The following is a 19,060-nucleotide window of genomic DNA, read 5'->3' as shown; positions in this document are numbered from 1 at the left end:
ATGCAGCTCCTGTCACCTGCATGCAGCAGAGCTGGATGCGACGCTGGAGGAACGTGGATTACGCCGGACAAGGAGGGCTTTGTTGTGGGTAATAAATTGGTAATGAGGGAATTTGTTAGTGTTTTTTTTTTCTAATAAAGGATTTTTCGGGTGTGTGTGTGTTTTTTAACTGTAATTTACAGATTAATCATGGAAGGTATCTCGGTCAGACGCCTGACATGATTAATCTAGGACTTATTGGCAGCTATGGGCTGCCAATAAGTCCTTATTACCCCGATTTGCCAATGCAACAGGGCAAATCGGGAATAGCCAGGTACAGTCCCAGAACTGTCGCATCTAATGTATGCGGCAATTCTGAGCGGCGCTGGCTGATATTGTTAGGCTGGGGGGCTCCCCATAACGTGGGGCTACCCATCCTGAGAATACCAGCCTTCAGCCTTATGGCTTTATCTGGCTGGTATTAAAATAGGGGGGACCTCACGCCGGATTTTTTAATTATTTATTTATTTTACTGCACAGTATAGACACGCCCACCGGCTGCTGTGATTGGGTGCAGTGAGACACCTGTCACTCAGCGTGGGGGCGTGTCTCACTGCAACCAATCATAGGCGCCTGTGGGCGGGGAAAAGCTGGGAATACGAGATTGTTTAATGAGCGGCCGGCTTTTTCAAAAAAGGAAAAGCCGCTGGAGCAGTGTGAATGCCGTGCAGAGCCGGGGATCGGGGATCGTTGAGTATGAGAGAGGGGGGGAAACTTCAGTCACTCGGGGGATTAGCGGTCACCGGTGAATCCTTCACAGGTGACCGCTAATCATGACGCTACACAGACAGAGCCGCGTGGTCGCTGTAAAGTCCCCTTTACACACTGAGACTTTGCTGCACAGCGGGAAACAAAAGGAACAAAGAATGGTCCTGAACGATTTCTAGCGATCACAACTTCACAGCAGGGGCCAGGTCGCTGATAGGTTTCACACACTGCAATGTCGCTGGGGAGGTCGCTGTAACGTCACAAAACCGGTGACGTTACAGCGATGTCGTTTGCGATGTTGCAGTGTGTAAAGCCACCTTTAGTGCCTTTCATGTGGCACTAAGGGGTGCTTAGCCTTGTATTTAGCCAATAAATAATTAATAAAAAAAAAAAAACGATGTGAGGTCCCCCTTATCTTTTGTAGCCAGCTAGGGTAAAGCAGACGGCTGCAGCCTGCAGACCACAGCTGGCAGCTTCACCTTGGCTGGTAATCCAAAACAGAGGGCACCCCACGCTGTTATTTAAAATTAAATAATTAAAAACAAAAAACGTGGGGTCCCCCCCAAATTGGATCACCAGCCAAGGTAAAGCGGACAGCTGTGGTCTGTTATTCTCAGACTAGGGACGTCCACCGTTATTGGACACTCCCCAGCCTAAAAATAGCAGGCTACAGCTGCCCCAGAAGTGGCGCATCCATTGGACGTGCCAATCCTGGCGCTTTGCCCCAGCTCATCCCGCGCCCTGGTGCGTTGGCAAACGGGGTAATATATGGGGTTGATGTCAGATGTGTAATGTCACCTGGCATCAAGCCCTGGGGTTGGTGAGGTCAGGCGTCTATCAGATACCCGACATCACCAACCCAGTCAGTAAGAAATAAAAAATAGACAACCAAAAAATTTTTATTTGAAAAAACACTCCCCACATTCCCTCTTTCAACAATTTATTGACAAGAACAATCAAATCCGGGTCCGGCGTAATCCAATAACGGTGTCGCACGGCGATCCATACCATAGTCAATGAGACTCCCAGTCAATGAAGAACAAAATGTTCCCCATTGGCTGGGAGAGCCGTGCAGTGACCTGAGCTAACATCAATAGGTCAGCCCAGGTCACTGCAGGGGATGCCGAGCGCTGCCGTCAGGAGGTTAGATGAGTTCATTACCTGCAGTAACGATCTCATGCTCTCCTGACGTCAGCGCTGTCACTGACTTCTATGCCCGCCGCGTTCTACGCAGTATCGCGAGAGCCCGTGACGTCACTGCTAGTGACAGTCTCGGGCCGCCCGCGAGACGGGCAGAGAAGGCAGTGACCGCGGTGACGTCAGGAGGCAGGAGATCGTTACTGCAGGTAATTATGTCATCTAATCTAACCTGCAGCTACATGTGCAGAGAGCAGGGAGCCGCGCACACTGGGCGCTGGCTCCCTGCTCTCCTAGATACAGTACACATCGGGTTAATTAACCCGGTGTGTACTGCAGCTACATGTGCACAGAGCAGGAGCCGGCGCTGGCAGCGAGAGCGGCGGAGGCTGGTAACTAAGGTAAATATCGGGTAACCACCTTGGTTACCCGATGTTTACCTTGGTTACAGCTTTCCACAGCTGCCTGATGCCGGCTCCTGCTGGCTTCATTTCGTCGCTCTCTCGCTGTCACACACAGCGATCTGTGCGTCACAGCGGGAGAGCGTCAGTGTCCCGCTCCCTGCCAGCCCCGCGGCGTGAGAAGCTGCAGATACTGCGGGCAGACACTGACATTGCAGTGCGGGCAGCTGCGGGGCTGGCAGGGAGCGGGACACAGACTGCACGGGCAGTGAAGCAGCGCTCGTCATCCCCGCGGATGCACGCAATGCAGGCTGAGAATGAGAGGCAGCTTATACTGCAGAGGGGGGCAAACACTGACAGGGGGGGGGTGAAATGGGGGGGGGAACAGTTCCCAGGGCGTCAGGCAGTAAACATAATAAAGCGCTGGGGACACAGCGCTGGCACTGTATCGGACAACAAGTGTTCCTTGCCTTATTGAACTGGACACTGACTCGGCTGCAATTCAGGGCGCACGTAGCTGGGCACAGGAGGCGGAGGAGGGAGACTACGGAGTGTGTGGGAGGTTGTGGGCAGAGTACGGGGTGCGGGGGGAATGTGTGGGAGGGGGCAGGGAACGGGGGCGTTTACTCCAAACACTGTACAGCCCAGCAGGGAGGTGACATGCTGTTCCAGATTTGCATGTCAACATGGCTCTGCCCATGTAGACGTGCAAAGGCCGGAAGCAGCAAAATCGCGGCAGGAGGGGTCACATGACCGCTCTGAGCCGGGGGAGAGGGGCTGACAGCGGGGCAGGTAAGTGGTCTCTATCTACTTACCTGCCCCAATGTAGCCCAATAGTGTAATAATGAAAAAAAGTCAAAAGAAGCCGGATAACCCCTTTAAAGGAGAACAGCAAATGTTGTACCTGCTAGTTTTAGCCCTCTCCAGTGAGTAAAATGGGTTGTTCCAGACATTGTACCAAAGGAGAAAGTACTTTGATCAAAAAGTTAATTGGAGAGGGGAAAACTTATAGAGAAGTAAAGAAAATACTAAAACACGTGGTAGGGTAAGAAATATTACCATCTGCATAGATCATGGAATGGCAAACAACCATCATATGATCAGCTCCAGGGAGATCAACAAAGATTTTCAGTTACTTGTGGGTACTGTAACCATCAGAAGATGCCCCACTATTTGCAACAAACCCTCAAAACGTACCATTACTGAAAAAAAGACGTGTTGAAAAGGTTACATTTTGCCAAAGAACACTTTGACTGGCCTAAAGAGAAGTGGCGGAACATTCTATGGAAAGATGAGAGCAAAATTGTTTTATTGTGTCTTAAAGAGAACCAATCACCAGGATGTACGTATATAACCTAAATCCAGTGCTATACTGGCACTATCAGGCTGATTTGCTACATACCTTTAGTAGTCAGCTTGGATTTATAGCTTTTGAAATCAAAAAGTAAAGTTTACAAAATCATCAGCTTCTTGAGTGACAGCAGCTGAGGATCAGATAATTGGGGGGAGGGTATTTATAGTTATCCCGTCCCCCTTTTCGAATTATTTACTTTTCCACTAGCAGGACCTGTGTGAGGTCATACCCATATGACCAGAAGCAGCGGAGTCTCAGTCAACAGAAAAATTTTGCTTCCTGGTATCAGCTTTGTTGGCTGAGGCCCCGCCCCTTCTGGTCACATGGATATGACCTCACACAGGTCCTACTAATGGAAAAGAAAATAGATTGTATAATATTTATACAATGGGAGGGGATAACTGAATACCCCCCCAGTTATTATCTGATCCTCAGCTGCTGTCACTCAAGAAGCTGATGATTTTATAAACTTGAATTTCTTTGATTTCAAAACCTAAACATCCAAGCTGACCACTAAAGGTATGTAGAGCATCAGCCTGATAGTGCCAGTACAGCACTGGCTTTAGGTTATATACGAAAATCCTTGTGATTGGTTCCCTTTTAAGGCTGCAGATAGTTTGTGAAATGACCCATAAACACTGAATTAAAGCCACAGTACATGGTGAAGACTATAAAAAACGGAGGTGCAAGCATAATGGCTTGGGGATGTTTCTCCTACTCTGGAGTTGGGCACATTTATCGCATATGAGGTACAATGGACCAGTTTGAAAATATTGAAATACTGGAAGAGGAAATCATGTTGCCTTATGCTATACAAGAAATGCCCTTGAAATGGGTGTTTCAGCAGGAGAACGACCCCAAACACACCAGCAAGTGAGAAATATCCTAGTTCCAGACCAACAAAACTGATGATATGAAATGGCCAGCCCAATCCCCAGACCTCAATTCAATTGACAATTTGTGGAGTCAAATAAAAAAATGCTGTGATACAAGACTTAACAATGCAAAAGAACTGTGGAATGTAGTCTAATCAGCTTGGACTGGAATATCTGTTCACAGGTGTCAGATGTTAGTTGACTCCATGCCACTCAAAGGTAAAGCAATGATCAGAAAGTTTATATAACTTATTAGTTCAGTGTTTAATAGAAATGCTAAATGTGTAAACAAATTTCAGTTTATATTGTTTGAACACGCTATTGTTCATTTTCTTCATCTTCAATTTAATAATTGAACTTTTGTTTGTTTTCATTGGAATTGAATGTGATGCACTCCCAGTGCGTTTTTTTTATTGAAATACATGCTGTTATAAGGACTGAGCTTTTTCTCAGTTGTTTTAAACACACTGCTATTATTTTAACATAACTGTACGTAAACCATTTGTTGCATTCTATTCAGCAGATGTTTTAAACATTATGCATCTTGATAGCCAACTTGAAATAAAATAATAATGGGGACACATTAAACATAACTTTGTAATAGCAAATCCTTGCAGATATCTTACTATGTAAATATGACACTGATAATTTTACCATCTGAATTGTCACTATACAGGAGATATGAATGTATCTACAATTGTACATCATATTTTTAAAGAATTAGTGACTACCCTAAATCAGTTACTGTATTTGCCATAAATGTCTAAAGATATTGTACCTTATGAATCCCATATTTTTTTGTTTGCCAAATTTCATGTTGTTTTAGATTTGTTTCACTTCCTGATACCTGGGATCAACTCTGAGCACATCCCCTATAAGTCCATGCCCAGGCTGAGAACAATCTTTTTTTCCCAGGAGACTGCTTCAGTCAAGTTACTGTTCCAGTGCACAGAAGTAACTCAGCCCCAAACCACCAGCCCAAAGTTTTCCCCTTTCTCCCCCTTACTAACTAAACATGGTCCACTGTAACAGGATGGATGCAGAGAGGGGTGTATGACTATATACATTGAACAGGACATAGCAGATATACAGATTACTTGGGGTAAGGAGCATGGTGTGTTTACATATAGATACACTGTTGTATACATGCAAATACAAGGGAGAGGTCACGAAAAAAGGAGGATGGGAGAGCGGTGTCTGCCACAACATGGACAGAAGCTGTGAGGTCTGCAGAAAAAAGCCCCCACCCACTAACACGGCATGAAAAGTCATATAATAGTAATGTCAGGTCAGAACCGAGAGCCAGGAACTTAGGGAGACTCTGACATGATATCACAGGAAGATAACAGCCAGGCATAATGTGACCAGGAGAGCAACACACTTTACTGAAAACAAAATATTTAAAAAATAATCTGGGCCATTTAGTTCACATGAAAGACACTTATAAAAGTAGTGGCCAACCCCTTTAAGGAACAGCACTCTAAATGGCAAAGGTTATGCTACAAGTTACATTGACATGAAGCACCCCCATCAGGCATGGGATATATGGCTGTAATTCAAGAACCGTACTCTGGGTTGTTGTTCCAGTAGAAGATCGCACAGAGTGGGTATGGAGACACCAGCGGAAGTGTGACTTCCTCAGCAAACCTTCTTTGCCATTTACCATATGCCTACCATATGGTTCATCACCCATAAAGCTTCTTTTTAGGTACAAAACGTGCACCTTTAATGTTTAATAATAATCACAGGTAACGGAATTAGAAGCATTACTGTTGCTATTTCAAGAGTTTTTTCTTAACAATATGATGTAATCCTGGTAACAAGATGAGCTAGATCGGGAGCTCAAAGAGATTGTGTACCCTAAAATAAACGAACATGACAGAGTAGGGCTGCATGATACTCAATCATCATGTCTGTAATATAGTCAGTGCGGACACTGTATTGTATCCAGTGTATATTGCCATCATAGGATCCATTGGTGAGTGTCAGGGAACTCACTAGTAGTAGCTGATCACTGCTGTACATAATTCTGCATTCTGATTTTTAGAGTACAGTAAGGGTATGTGCGCACTAGGCGTTTTTTTACCGCATTTTTCGGGTGTGTTTTTGTTCAGAAAACTGCATGACTTTGCTTCACCAGGAAAGACTGAGTTTTCAATTTTGCTCTCTGCCTACAGCGTTTTTTTAGCTGTGTTTTTGTGGTGCCCACAAAAACGCAGCATGTCAATTATTCCTGCGTTTTTCACTGCGTTTTTCACCCATTGAGTTCAATGAGATGTTCAAAAACGGAATGAAAAACGCAAATTGCAAATATAGCTGCATTTCTATGACTAAAAACACAGCTATAAACGCAAGGGGTGGGTAGTACAGTCACGTGTACAGGAAGAGGATTGTACTCACCCAGCATTCCTTGTGTTGGAAAACACAGAAGAGTGAATCCTCCCGGTACCGCCACCCTTGGTTCCACCTCCCGTCCTGCGCCATGTCCACTCCCAGCTCCTCTCCCAGTACCACCACCCCTGCTTCCACCTCCCGTCCGGCGCCATGTCCGCTCCCTGCTCCTCTCCCGGTACCGCCACCCCTGCTCCGGTTGTCTGCAGACTCCCGGGGACACGTCCGATCGCTCCAGGGCCTGTCGGTGATCAGCTGATGCGGTCACCTGACGGCATCAGCTGACAGTTTAAGTCCAGCAGTGAACAGCCGGCTTTTTACCACCCAGCCAGTTTAAATTTTCAGCTGATTCTGTCAGGTGACTGCATCAGCTGATTACCGGCAGGTCCTGGAGCAATCGGACGGGAGTCTTCACAGAAGTGTGTAGTTTTTTTTTCTACTGATGCATCAGCTGATTGTATAAACAGCTTTTAAACAATCAGCTGATGTGTCGTGTGATTCAGTTCCTTGAACTTGACACATCATCTGATCGCTTTGCCTTTCACCAAACCGATCAGATGATATTGGATCCGGATTGGACATTGCGGCACCCTCGACCCAGGACTACGGCGGAGGGGGGTATCTTTAGTTTAATAAAGATGGAGTCACTAATTGTGTTGTGTTTTATTTCTAATAAAAATATTATTCTGTGGGTTTTTTTTTATCTTTACTAGAATTTCACGGTGGCCATGTCTTATATTGGCGAGACACCATGAATTTCGGGATTAGGGCCAGTTGATAATACACAGCTAGCCCTAACCCCATTATTACCCAGTGAGCCACCCGACACCAGGGCCGCTGTAAGAGTTGGATACAGCGCCAGAAGATGGCGCTTTTATGAAAGCGCCATTTTCTGGGGCGGCTGTGGACTGCAATTCGCAACTGGGGGCCCAGAAAGCTTGGGCACCTTCGCTGCGGATTCCAATCCCCAGCTGCCTAGCTGTACCTGGCTGTACACAAAAATTGGGCGACGCCCACGTCGTTTCTTTTTTAAATTATTTAATGAAATACATGAAATAATTAAAAAAAGCGCTTCCGTATATTTTTAGTTCTCAGCCAGGTACAAATAGCCAGCTATGGGTTGGGCACAGCCGTACCTGCCTGCTGTACCTGGCTAAAATGCAAAAATATGGCGAAGCCAACGTCATTTTTTTTTTTTTACATTTTACGTTTTTGGACAAAAAACTCCTGCATACAGTCCTGGATGGAGGACGCTGAGCCTTGTAGTTCTGTAGCTGTTGTCTGCTCTCCTGCACACACTAGTAGATGGAGTATGCTGAGCCTTGTAGTTCTGCTCCCCCTGCCTCTCCTTACAGCATACAGTCCTGGATGGAGCATGCTGAGACTTGTAGTTCTGCAGCTGCTGTCTGCTCTCCTGCAAACACTAATGGAGAATGAAGGAGAACAGATTGAAGAAGGAAATTACATCAGATTTTTTTTTTCTTCACCAATCTTTAATGGCATTGTTCACTGATAAAAAACGCATAGGGGATGTGTCCTGGCCATGAGGAAGTGAGGTTGTGCTTTTGCCTCAGCTCCCCCTTATCTCCCAGGAAATCATCTACTATATTAATTTTTTCGGCCCTCTATCCCGGACTATGAGCACAAGGAGGCGGAGGGGAGCTCAGGGACACCTTTCCAGGCAGAATCGAGGCAGCATCCAGCGATTTCTGGCTAAACCAACAGTGGCACAGATGGAGCAGGAGGGAAGTAAGATGGCCGCTGGCCTTCTCAGCTATGCAGCAGTGGCAGCGGGGGAGGGGGCGCACAGAGTACCTGTCAGAGGCCCACAGCAGAGAACAGCCCGAGGAGCAGAAGGTGGAGGCAGGAATCCAAATGGTGACAGATCCTGTGCAGCTGGAGAAGTGGGGTTTGAGGAGCCAGGTACTCGGAGGGAGCAGGCTCTGGTGTCTTCACAGCATGGGGAGCAGGTCCTGGCAGAGGGAGAGGAGGTGGACGGGCGGCAGGTGAGAGGCCTGGGCCTTGAAAACTCTGCAGCTTCTCCTGGAGGAGGGGAGAGGGATCTGACTTTGCCCCTGAGCCCTTCACTGTCAATGGAGCTCCAGGAGGGACAGGAGGATGGGGCTCCCTGGACCTCCAGCCCTTTGCTACTCAGTGGCTCTGCAGCTGCTGTGACAGACACAGAGGTCAGAGCTAATATAGAAGATATGGAGAGTATGGAGGACTCCACCAGCCAGATTTCTCAGCATGTCAGCACTCTGGGGCTGGGACAGGAAGGTTCCGGTGTCCTGAGGGAGCTAAGGAAGCTCAGAGCAAGAATCATCAGCATCCCATCCAGAGAGGACATGGAAGGCTATATCTCCAGACTGGAAAAGGCGTGCAGGTCAGAGCTGACAAAAGTGCGTTCCAGTGTACAGAATATAGATGCAAGGGTCCTGTCTCAGGAGACCCAATTACAAGAAATGCAGAAGGACTTATCCTCTCATAAAGAGTTGCTAGAGACCCAATCTCGCCAGCTCCACTACCTGACTGAAGCACTGGACGATGCAGAGAACAGAGGACGACGCAACAACTTAAGAGTACGGGGTCTGCCAGAGTCCGTTGATTCCAGGGAACTCCCACGTGTCCTCCAAAGAATCTTCAACAAGATATTGGGGCTCCCTCCAGCCACAGAGATCGAACTTGATAGAGCACACAGATCCTTGGGACCCAAACCAGCGGACTCGGAGTTCCCGCGGGACGTGATCTGTCGGGTCCACCATTATTTACAAAAGGAGTCTATTCTGCTGAAGCTCCGGGAAGGAGTACCGATCCTTTTCCAAAAGATTAAGTTGCAGATCCTACCCGACCTCTCTCGTCTTACTGTCCAGAGGAGGAGAGCACTACAGCCTCTGTTGGAGCTCCTTCGGTCATGGGACTTGGTGTACAGCTGGGGCTTCCCTTTTTGCCTTCAAGTCCGCAGTGGCGGCCGAATGCACGTTCTTCATTCACCAGAGGATCTGACACCCTTTTCGGAGGCCTTGAATCTCCCCAGAGTTGAAATAGAGGACTGGCCTTCTATTCCAAGAGAATTCTCGCGGGGGCTTCCTCAGCGTCCTCCAAGAAGTAATCGCGGGGAGAGGAAGACGGGAGGAGGAGGTTGTCCATCTACCAAGGACTGATGTTCGTCAAGACGGGGCTTGTATGCATCTCACACTTTATACTGTACTTGAGTAGTATTGTTATTTGGGGGTTGGATGCGGAGGGCTGATTGAGGGGCTAAGTTTAAGTTAATGAAGTCATGGGAGAGGTTTAACGCTAGATTTAATAACTGACGTGAGTCGAAACGGTTCCCTCTCTCTGCCGCTATAATTTTGCCCTCCTGCCCCCGATTCTTGTAGTTTCATGCTTTTACAGAATTCCTAGCAGTTTCATATAGGACATGTATGGTTATGATTAACACCCCCCCGTTTTTCATGTTTCCTTCCGCTTCCTCCTTCTGTGTCCCCTTTGGTCTTTTATCGCCTCTTTTCGGGCCCGTGCTCCACGACCTCTCTCTTCCCCCTTTCTTTTTGCCCCCTGTGGTCCTCTGTCCCCCCTGTCCCCGTCCCCCCCCCCCCTTTTTTTTTTCTCTCCTTCCCCCCCATCCTCCCTCCCTTTTTTCCTTCCTCCCCCTTTTTTTTTTCTTTTCTCTCCTCCCCCCCCCCTTTTTTCCTTTCCCCCCATTTTTTTTTCTCTCTCCTCCCCCCCTTCTTCCCCCCTTTTTTCCTTTCCCCCTGTTCTTTTTTTTTCTTTTCTCTTTTCTTTCTACCTCTCTCCTCTCCCTCCCTTCCTTCCCCTGAGGGGGGTGGGTCGTGGGGGGGGATTGCGGGGTGCGTATCTGAGCTGGGGTTTGTCTGTGGTTTGGGTTTTATAATGAGGCCTGGGAGGGGAGGGCTTCCGTCCTGGAAAGTAGACGCCTGGTTTGGGTTTACGCGTCGCGGATTGAGTGACGCTTGAAAGCAATACCCAGGAATTACCGCGTTTGTTGGGCTTACAGTTTGTAATCTTTGTTTTCCCTTTTCTTTTTCTCTATTTCATAGCCTAATCTTTTCTTGATTCTTGCTGCATTTCTTGCTCCTTACTCTGGTCATCTCTCTTTCCCCTTCTTCAAACTTATCCTTAGGTGTGGGACCCCAGTGCTCGGCATGACGCAACTTAATTTTGGCTCCCTTAATTGTAAAGGGTTGAATATGCCGCAAAAGAGATTGCAAATATTTTATGCTATGCATAAACAGAGGACTCAGGTGTTATTATTACAAGAGACCCATTTTAAAGCAGGCCAGGTCCCAGTTCTTAGGGATAGATTTTACACAACATGGTTTCACAGCCCTAACCCGACTGCTAAATCCGGGGGGGGGGTCTCCATTGCTCTTCATAAGTCATTGGTGTTCTCCGTGATCGACTCTTTGGTGGATCCTGAGGTTAGATTTATATTTCTGAAGCTCCAGATTGGTGTGGGTGTATATACCGTAGCTAACTGGTATTTACCCAACTCCAGACCCACTGTGGCATGCTCTTCCCTCCTGTCTCGGCTGGCGGAATTTGCAGAAAGGACTTTAATAGCTGGGGGGGGACTTTAATTTCACCTTTGAACCGGCAATTGATACCTCCTCGGGGCGGCGTTTTATTTCACAAAAAAGGATGTTGGCACTAGGGAAAAAGTTGCAAGCATTACAATTGGTTGATATTTGGAGGGCACTGCATCCCACGGAGAGGGATTACTCTTATTTCTCCCCAATTCATTCATCTTACAGCCGTATAGATATGTTGTGGATTAGCCAACACACCATGCCATGGCGAGCCCAGGCCTCCATAGGGTCTATATGTTTATCGGACCATGCACCGGTGTTCGTCCAACTCACTCCCCCAGACGGTTCGCGGCGACCATGGACGTGGCGTCTTAATGAACATCTACTTAAAGACGACTTATGTGTAGCAGAAATACGACAGGTGATGAGTGATTTCTTGGAAATTCACGCTCAGGACCAGACGGCCTTGCCGACACAGTGGGAGGCCCTTAAATGTGTGGTGCGGGGTATATTAATAAAGCATGGATCAAGACTTAAACGGGAGAGGGCCTCTCTGATTACCTCTTTGGTTCAGCGAATACAGACCTTGGATGCATCCCACAAAAAATCCTTATCGGCCTCGGTGTACGCTGAATTGGTGGGATCCCGGGAGGAACTTAGGGGGCTCTTAGATCAAAAATACTATGCACAGAGGGTACGTTTACAGAGATACTTATATGAACATGCAGACAAGTGTGGAAGGGCATTAGCCAGGTTTATTCACCCGAGAAAATTCACAAATCATATCCCGAAAATTAAGGACAGAGGAGGACATATGATTCAGGACCCGGTTAAAATAGCTGAAGAGTTCTGTGCCTTTTATGGGGACCTGTACAACATAAAGGGTCAGTTTACTGATATGTCACCGACGGCACTCAATAATAAGATTGAGGACTATGTCCAGCAGACTGCCTTGCCTAGGCTAGCGCAATCAGAAATTGAGACGCTGGAGTCAGATTTTACGGAAGAGGAGATATCTTCGGTTATCAGAGACACCCCAGTAGGTAAGAGCCCGGGACCGGATGGTTTTACAACTAAATTTTTTAGAATTTTTAGGGAACAAATTGTACCCTTTTTGACACGGGTCTTTAACTCGGTGCCTGCTGGAGCATCTTTTGTTCCTCAGTCTCTAGAGGCGCATATATGTGTAATTCCGAAGCCAGGGAAGGACCCGGTTAATGTCTACAATTACCGTCCCATATCATTGATTAATATAGATGTCAAATTCTTTTCAAAAGCTCTCGCCAATAGACTGGCACCTTTGCTTCCAAAAGTGATACACACGGACCAGGTGGGTTTTGTGGGGGGCCGAGAGGCAAGAGACAACACGAATAAGACGTTTCTTCTGCTGGCTCGGGCGAAGGCAAAGGCACTACCTATGTGTTTACTTTCCATAGATGCGGAGAAAGCCTTCGACCGGGTCAGCTGGAGTTTCATGTTGGCAGCGTTGAGACAGGTGGGGATAGGTGACAGGTTCCTTAGAGGAGTGGCCTCCCTTTATAGTACACCGACTGCCAGAATAAAGGTAAATGGGTCCTTGTCCGCGCCAATTAGCATAAAAAATGGTACCAGACAGGGTTGTCCCTTATCCCCCCTCCTATTTGTTCTCGTAATGGAGCATTTGGCTTTGGCCATTAGACAGAATCCAGATATAAAAGGGATAGAGGTGGGAGAGCATCATTGTAAAGCGGCATTATATGCAGATGACCTCCTCCTATACATTACACAGCCCCTCATATCCTTTCCCTCCTTGGTTAAGGAAATTGAGAACTTCGGCCATATAAGCAACTTTAAAGTTAACTATAATAAATCAGAAGTCTTGAATTTCACTCTGCCGGGGAGGGAAGTAGATCATATTGCATCCAACTTTCCTTTTAGATGGCAGACATCGGCCCTGACTTATCTGGGTGTGGCGGTACCACGGGACAGTACCAAGATTTTTCACCTCAATTACCTCCCTTTGTTGGAACGCACTATGAGAGATCTTAAACAAATCGATAGACAGAAACTGTCCTGGTTTGGACGTATTAATGTCATCAAGATGGATGTTCTCCCTCGTTTTCTATATATCTTTCAAACGGCCCCTATAGCACTACCATCGTTTTTCTTCACCAGAATACAGTCAATTATTAACAAATTTGTGTGGGGAGGGAGGAGCTCTCGGGTGGGGAGGAGAGTGTTCAGTAGAGGTAAGGGAAAGGGGGGGGCAGGGTTGCCAGACTTTAAAAAGTACCACAAGGCGTCTCTTCTGCTGAGACTAATGGATTGGCAATTTAATAGGAGCACTAAACAATGGGTGAGTCTGGAGCAGGTTTGGTCCGAAACGCCCCTGCGGTTCCTCCCGTGGATCACACCGCTGCGGAGGGGACGGATAGATGGAGAGGCGGAGTTTCTCAGGGCATCCCTGAGGGTCTGAGACGTTGAGTGCAGGCGGGGATCTCTCTCAAGGGGTTCTGGTCCACTCTCACAGCTTTTCTCTAACCCAGAGTTCCCCCCAGGGATGGGAGTCGAGCGTTTCTTAGGTTGGAGAAGGGGTGAGGACACACGGATAGCCCAGACTTTGCACGGTTTGGAAGTACCCCCCTTTTCGGCCCTTTTGCTCCCAGAGGGTCGGCATCCAATGGCTTGGCTGGAATACCTTCAACTTAGGTCCTTCTTGATGGTTGACAACAGACTTGGGCTTTTTGCGGCTCAGCCCACAAAATTTTAACAATTGTTTTTGCGGGAGGATTCTCCTGGGCATCTCTTGTCTCTGGTTTACTCCTTCCTGATTACAGAGGCGGACATAGGAGACCTTAAATATATCGAGAAGTGGAATAGAGATTTGGGGACTTTCATTCCTGAGGAGGACTGGAAAAAGTCCTTTATCCTCACTCATAAATTTTCCATCGCCTGTGCAGCACAGGAAAAAAATTATAAGATTCTGACCCGTTGGTACAGGTGCCCGGATACTCTACACGCAATATTTCCCAGGGTCTCAGATAGCTGCTGAAGGTGCGGAAGGGGAAGGGGGACAATGCTGCATATCTGGTGGGACTGCCCATTGATACAACCTTTCTGGAGGTCCGTGTTCAAAGCATACGCTGTGATTTGCGGAGAGCAGTTGGTGGGTTCCCCTCAGATGGCGCTGCTTTCAATTCTCCCGGGATCGCTTAAATCACAGAAAGCGGGCCTTCTGAGATACTGTCTTACGGCGGCACGCATGGTGATCCCGAGATACTGGAAATCGACTGGGGTGCCATCTGTGAGGGAGTGGTTTGCGGAGATGGCCATCATCCACAGGATGGAGTCCCTAATGGCAGAAACCAATGACTCCGTGGATAAATTTCTTAGGATCTGTACCCCCTGGACCCTGGCTCTTGATTCTCTACCATTTCAGAACCTAATTGGTAACGCATGACGCGTGTTACGTTAGTCCAATGTAGCGGCCCGAGTACTGGGGAGGTAATCCCTACCATGCCTTCCCTCCCTCTCTTTCTGTTGCTCTTCTCTCCCCCTTTTCCTTCTCTTCTTTTTCTTATCTTTCCCCCTTGCTACTTTCCTTTCTCTCTAGTTCTCGTTAAAGCTTCAAATTTTTTCCTTTTCTTTTTTGTTTTCGGCAGTAGCCTCACTTTGTTTGAGGTGTAGTTCTCAATTGGAAGGAGATTGTCTGTATTATAAAGGGTGGTTACATGTCATATGTGTGCCTTATGATAGTAAGAGAAGAGGTGTTAGTTAGGATGTGGCTTATACTCTTCTCTGTAAGTTGACATGAAGTAATCACGTATTTGAATCTTCTTTTTTTTTCTTCCTGTAAATTCTCTTGTTTACTTTAATAAAGAAAGATTAAACATAAAAACGCATAAAGACCCAGTGAACAAAAACGCAGCCAAAAACGCCCCAAAAAAGCTGTAAAAACGCATGCGTTTTTTCCACGGATGCGTTTGTGCGTTTTTAGCAGCCAGAAACTAAGCGTTTTTGATGCCAGAAAAAATGGTTAGGTGCGCACATACCCCAAGTGGCAACATGATTCAAGCATATATTATTAATCACACAATACGGTTGTACTTGTGGATGTTTTTTTTCTATGGGCTCAATGTCAACTTTTTTTGTCTTGACAAGTTATTACCAAGAAATACCATACGGTGTCTAAAATCTGCTAGAAGTTAAAAACAAACATGAAATCTCTCTCATTATAAGGAGCTTGTGGTGCTCGGACATTTAGGCTATGTCCGTACGTCTGCGTTCTGGCTTGACAACTAAACTGCAGCGTTTTGATAAATGTAAACACTGCGTTTGACAAAAACAAAAGCGGTAAAAACACAAGCATGCGTTTGTGCAGCGTTTTAAACAGCTTCTTTTTTTTAAGCAATGATTTTGACAAATATTTGTCAAACAAAACGCTGCCTAAAAAAAAAAAAGCAACGTGCGGATAGGAATTCCGATTTCTCATAGTCTTTGCTGGGGAAGCAAAACGCATGCATTTTGTCATTAACATGATGCAGTTTAAAAAGCAACCTAAAATAAAAAAAAAGCACACGTGCGCACATACCTTTACCGTACTTTATTAGAAAAGTAATAACTTTACTGCTGGTTAAGGTCTATGCATAAAATGTAATGCAAATAATACTAATTTAATAAACTTAATCTTAGACTTGAATCAAAACCACCGTAATGTACAGGAAAGCAGCATTAGGTCTGATAGAGGAGGATATTCTGCAAGAATTAAAGGATTCAGTGTAAACAGATATTGGAGGAACCGTTTAACACTATGGGATCACAGCACCTATAGTACCGATCAAAAGAAGTACAATCTGAACTCCTTATTTTACAAGGAAAACATTTTTAAAAACCAGCTTGATATTGCCATTAATCTTGATCATTTAAGAAAATTAAAATAGAGATCTGAATAGTTGGTACAGAAATCCCTCCTCTTCATCTCTAGAAATTTTGCCCAATTTAGTAAATGGGAGGTCCACCACTGTGGTTATCTACTACTGAACAACCGCAGTGTATTATTTCAAGACCTGAACTAAAAAACAAATACAAAAAAAACCCCTCCTATCCTCAGCTTCACCAGCAGCACCATACCAGCTATGTCAGTGCTTCTTTTCCCAGCGGTGGATCCCATCGGTGACATGACATTGTTGTGTCACTTGGTGGCTGCACCCGATGAGTGCCTGCACATCAGCTGTAGCTCAAAAGAGCTCATTGGCTGGACCTGGTACAAGACACAACAAATTCATGTCACCGTTGAGACCATCATAGCTGGTATGGTGCTGGAGGAGTAGATGACTACAACCCCTGGCAAAAATTATGGACTCACCTGGTACTGAGAATTTTCATTCAATTGTTTACTTTTGTTTAAAAAAAAGCAGATCACAGACATAGCACAAAACTAAAGTCATTTCAAATGGCAACTTTCTGGCTTCAAGAAACACTAAAAAAAAATCATGAAAACAATGTGCTAGCCAGTAACTGTTACTTTTCAAAACCAAACAGGGGGAAAAATTATGGAATCATTCAAATATGAGGTAAAAATTATGGAATCATGAAAAACAAACAAAAAAAAACACTCCAATACATCACTAGTATTTTGTTGCACCACCTCTGGCTTTTATAACAGCTTGCAGTCTCTGATGCATGGACTTAATGATTGACAAACAGTACTCTTCATCAATCTGACTCCAACTTTCTCTGATTGCTGTTGCTAGATCAGCTTTGCAGGTTGGAGCCTTGTCATGGACCATTTTCTTCAACTTCCACCAAAGATTTTCAATTGGATTGAGATTCGGACTATTTGAAGGCCATGACATTGACCTTCTGTCTTCTTTCAAGAAATGTTTTCACATTTTTTGCTCTATGTCAGGTGCATTATCATCTTGATAAATGATTTCATCATCTACAAACATCCTTTCAATTGATAAGAGAAGTGTCCAGAATTTCAATGTAAAGCCAGATCAGATACCCACACTTTGCACTGACGATAGGCAATTACCCCGAAACACCGTGTCTGCAAATTGGGATTCTGATCTGGCAAATAAATCCTAAGTCTTATGAAAAGGCTTGTTTAAAAAGCCACATTTGACTTTTAGGATTGCTACTTCCAATAGGTGGCGCTAGAGTTTGTCTTCTTCCTCACTGGAAGGACAATTTGAATAATTCCCAGAGGGGCATTGCAGCTATAAGCCCCCTTACTGACAGCCAGACTGGTTTATCAGGTCTCCATAAGGAGAATAGTCTTCCCCGTGGTCCCCATATAGCTTCTCATAAGCCAGATCAGATTGCCCCTCGTCAGTGCAAAGTGTGGGTATCACCCTGAAACACAGTGTCTGCAAATTGGGATTCTGATCTGGCAAATAAATCCTAAGGGGTACTTTGCACGCTGCGACATCGCTACTGCGATATCGTTGGGGTCAAATCGAAAGTGACGCACATCCGCCGCCGGTAACGACGTCGCAAAAGCCTAGATGCGCCGATAAAATATCGCAAAAGCATCGAAAATCGGTGATCTGTGTAGTGTCGGTCATTTTCATAATGTCGCACCAATAGGAGATACAATGTTGATCCTCGTTCCTGCGGCAGCACACATCGCTGTGTGTGAAGCCGCAGGAGCGAGGAACATCTCCTTACCTGCCTCCACCGGCTATGCGGAATGAAAAAGGTGGCCAGGATGTTTACGTCCCGCTCATCTCCGTCTCTCCGCTTCTATTGGCCGCCTGCCGTCGCTGTGATGCCGTACTATTAGGAAGGAGGCGGGTCGCCGGCCAGAGCGACGTCACATGGCAGGTAAGTGCGTGTGAAGCTGCCGTAGCGATAATGTTCGCTACGGCAGCTATCACAAAAAATTGCATGTGCGACGGGGGCGGGTACTATCGCGCTCGGCATCGCTATCATCGGCTAGCGATGTCGCAGCGTGCAAAGTACGCCTAAGTCTTATGAAAAGGCTTGTTTAAAAAGCCACATTTGACTTTGAGGATTGCTACTTCCAATAGGTGGCGCTAGAGTATGTCTCATTCCTCACTGGAGGGACAATTTGAATTTAAACTTGGGCATTTATTGAAGATGTAATGACAGTCATTTCCCCAGTGCCTTTACCTGACATGCAGCCCCCTATCATCAATGACTATGGAAATTTACATGTTCTCTTCAGGCAGTCATCTTTATAAATCTCTTTGGAACGACACCAAACAAACGTTCCAGCATCATCACCTTGATCAATGCAGATTTGCGATTCATCACTGAAAATGACTTTCATCCAGTTATCCACAGTCCACGATTGCTTTTACTTAGCCAATTGTAACCTTGTTTTTTTCTGTTTAGGTGTTAATGATGGCTTTTGTTAAACTTTTCTGTATGTAAATTCCATTTCCTTTAGGCGGTTTCTTACAGTTCGGTCACAAACATTGACTCCAGTTTCCTGCCATTCGTTCCTCATTTGTTTTCTTGTGCATTTCCTGTTTTGGAGACATATTGCTTTAAGTTTCCTATCTTGATGCTTTGATGTCTTCATTGGTCTACCAGTATGTTTGCCTTTAACAACCTTCCCATGTTGTTTGTGTTTGGTCCAGATTTTCGACACAGCTG

The sequence above is a fragment of the Anomaloglossus baeobatrachus genome, chromosome 3 (genome assembly GCF_048569485.1).
Source record: "Anomaloglossus baeobatrachus isolate aAnoBae1 chromosome 3, aAnoBae1.hap1, whole genome shotgun sequence".
NCBI lineage: Eukaryota > Metazoa > Chordata > Amphibia > Anura > Aromobatidae > Anomaloglossus > Anomaloglossus baeobatrachus.
This window is presented reverse-complemented; position numbering follows the sequence as displayed.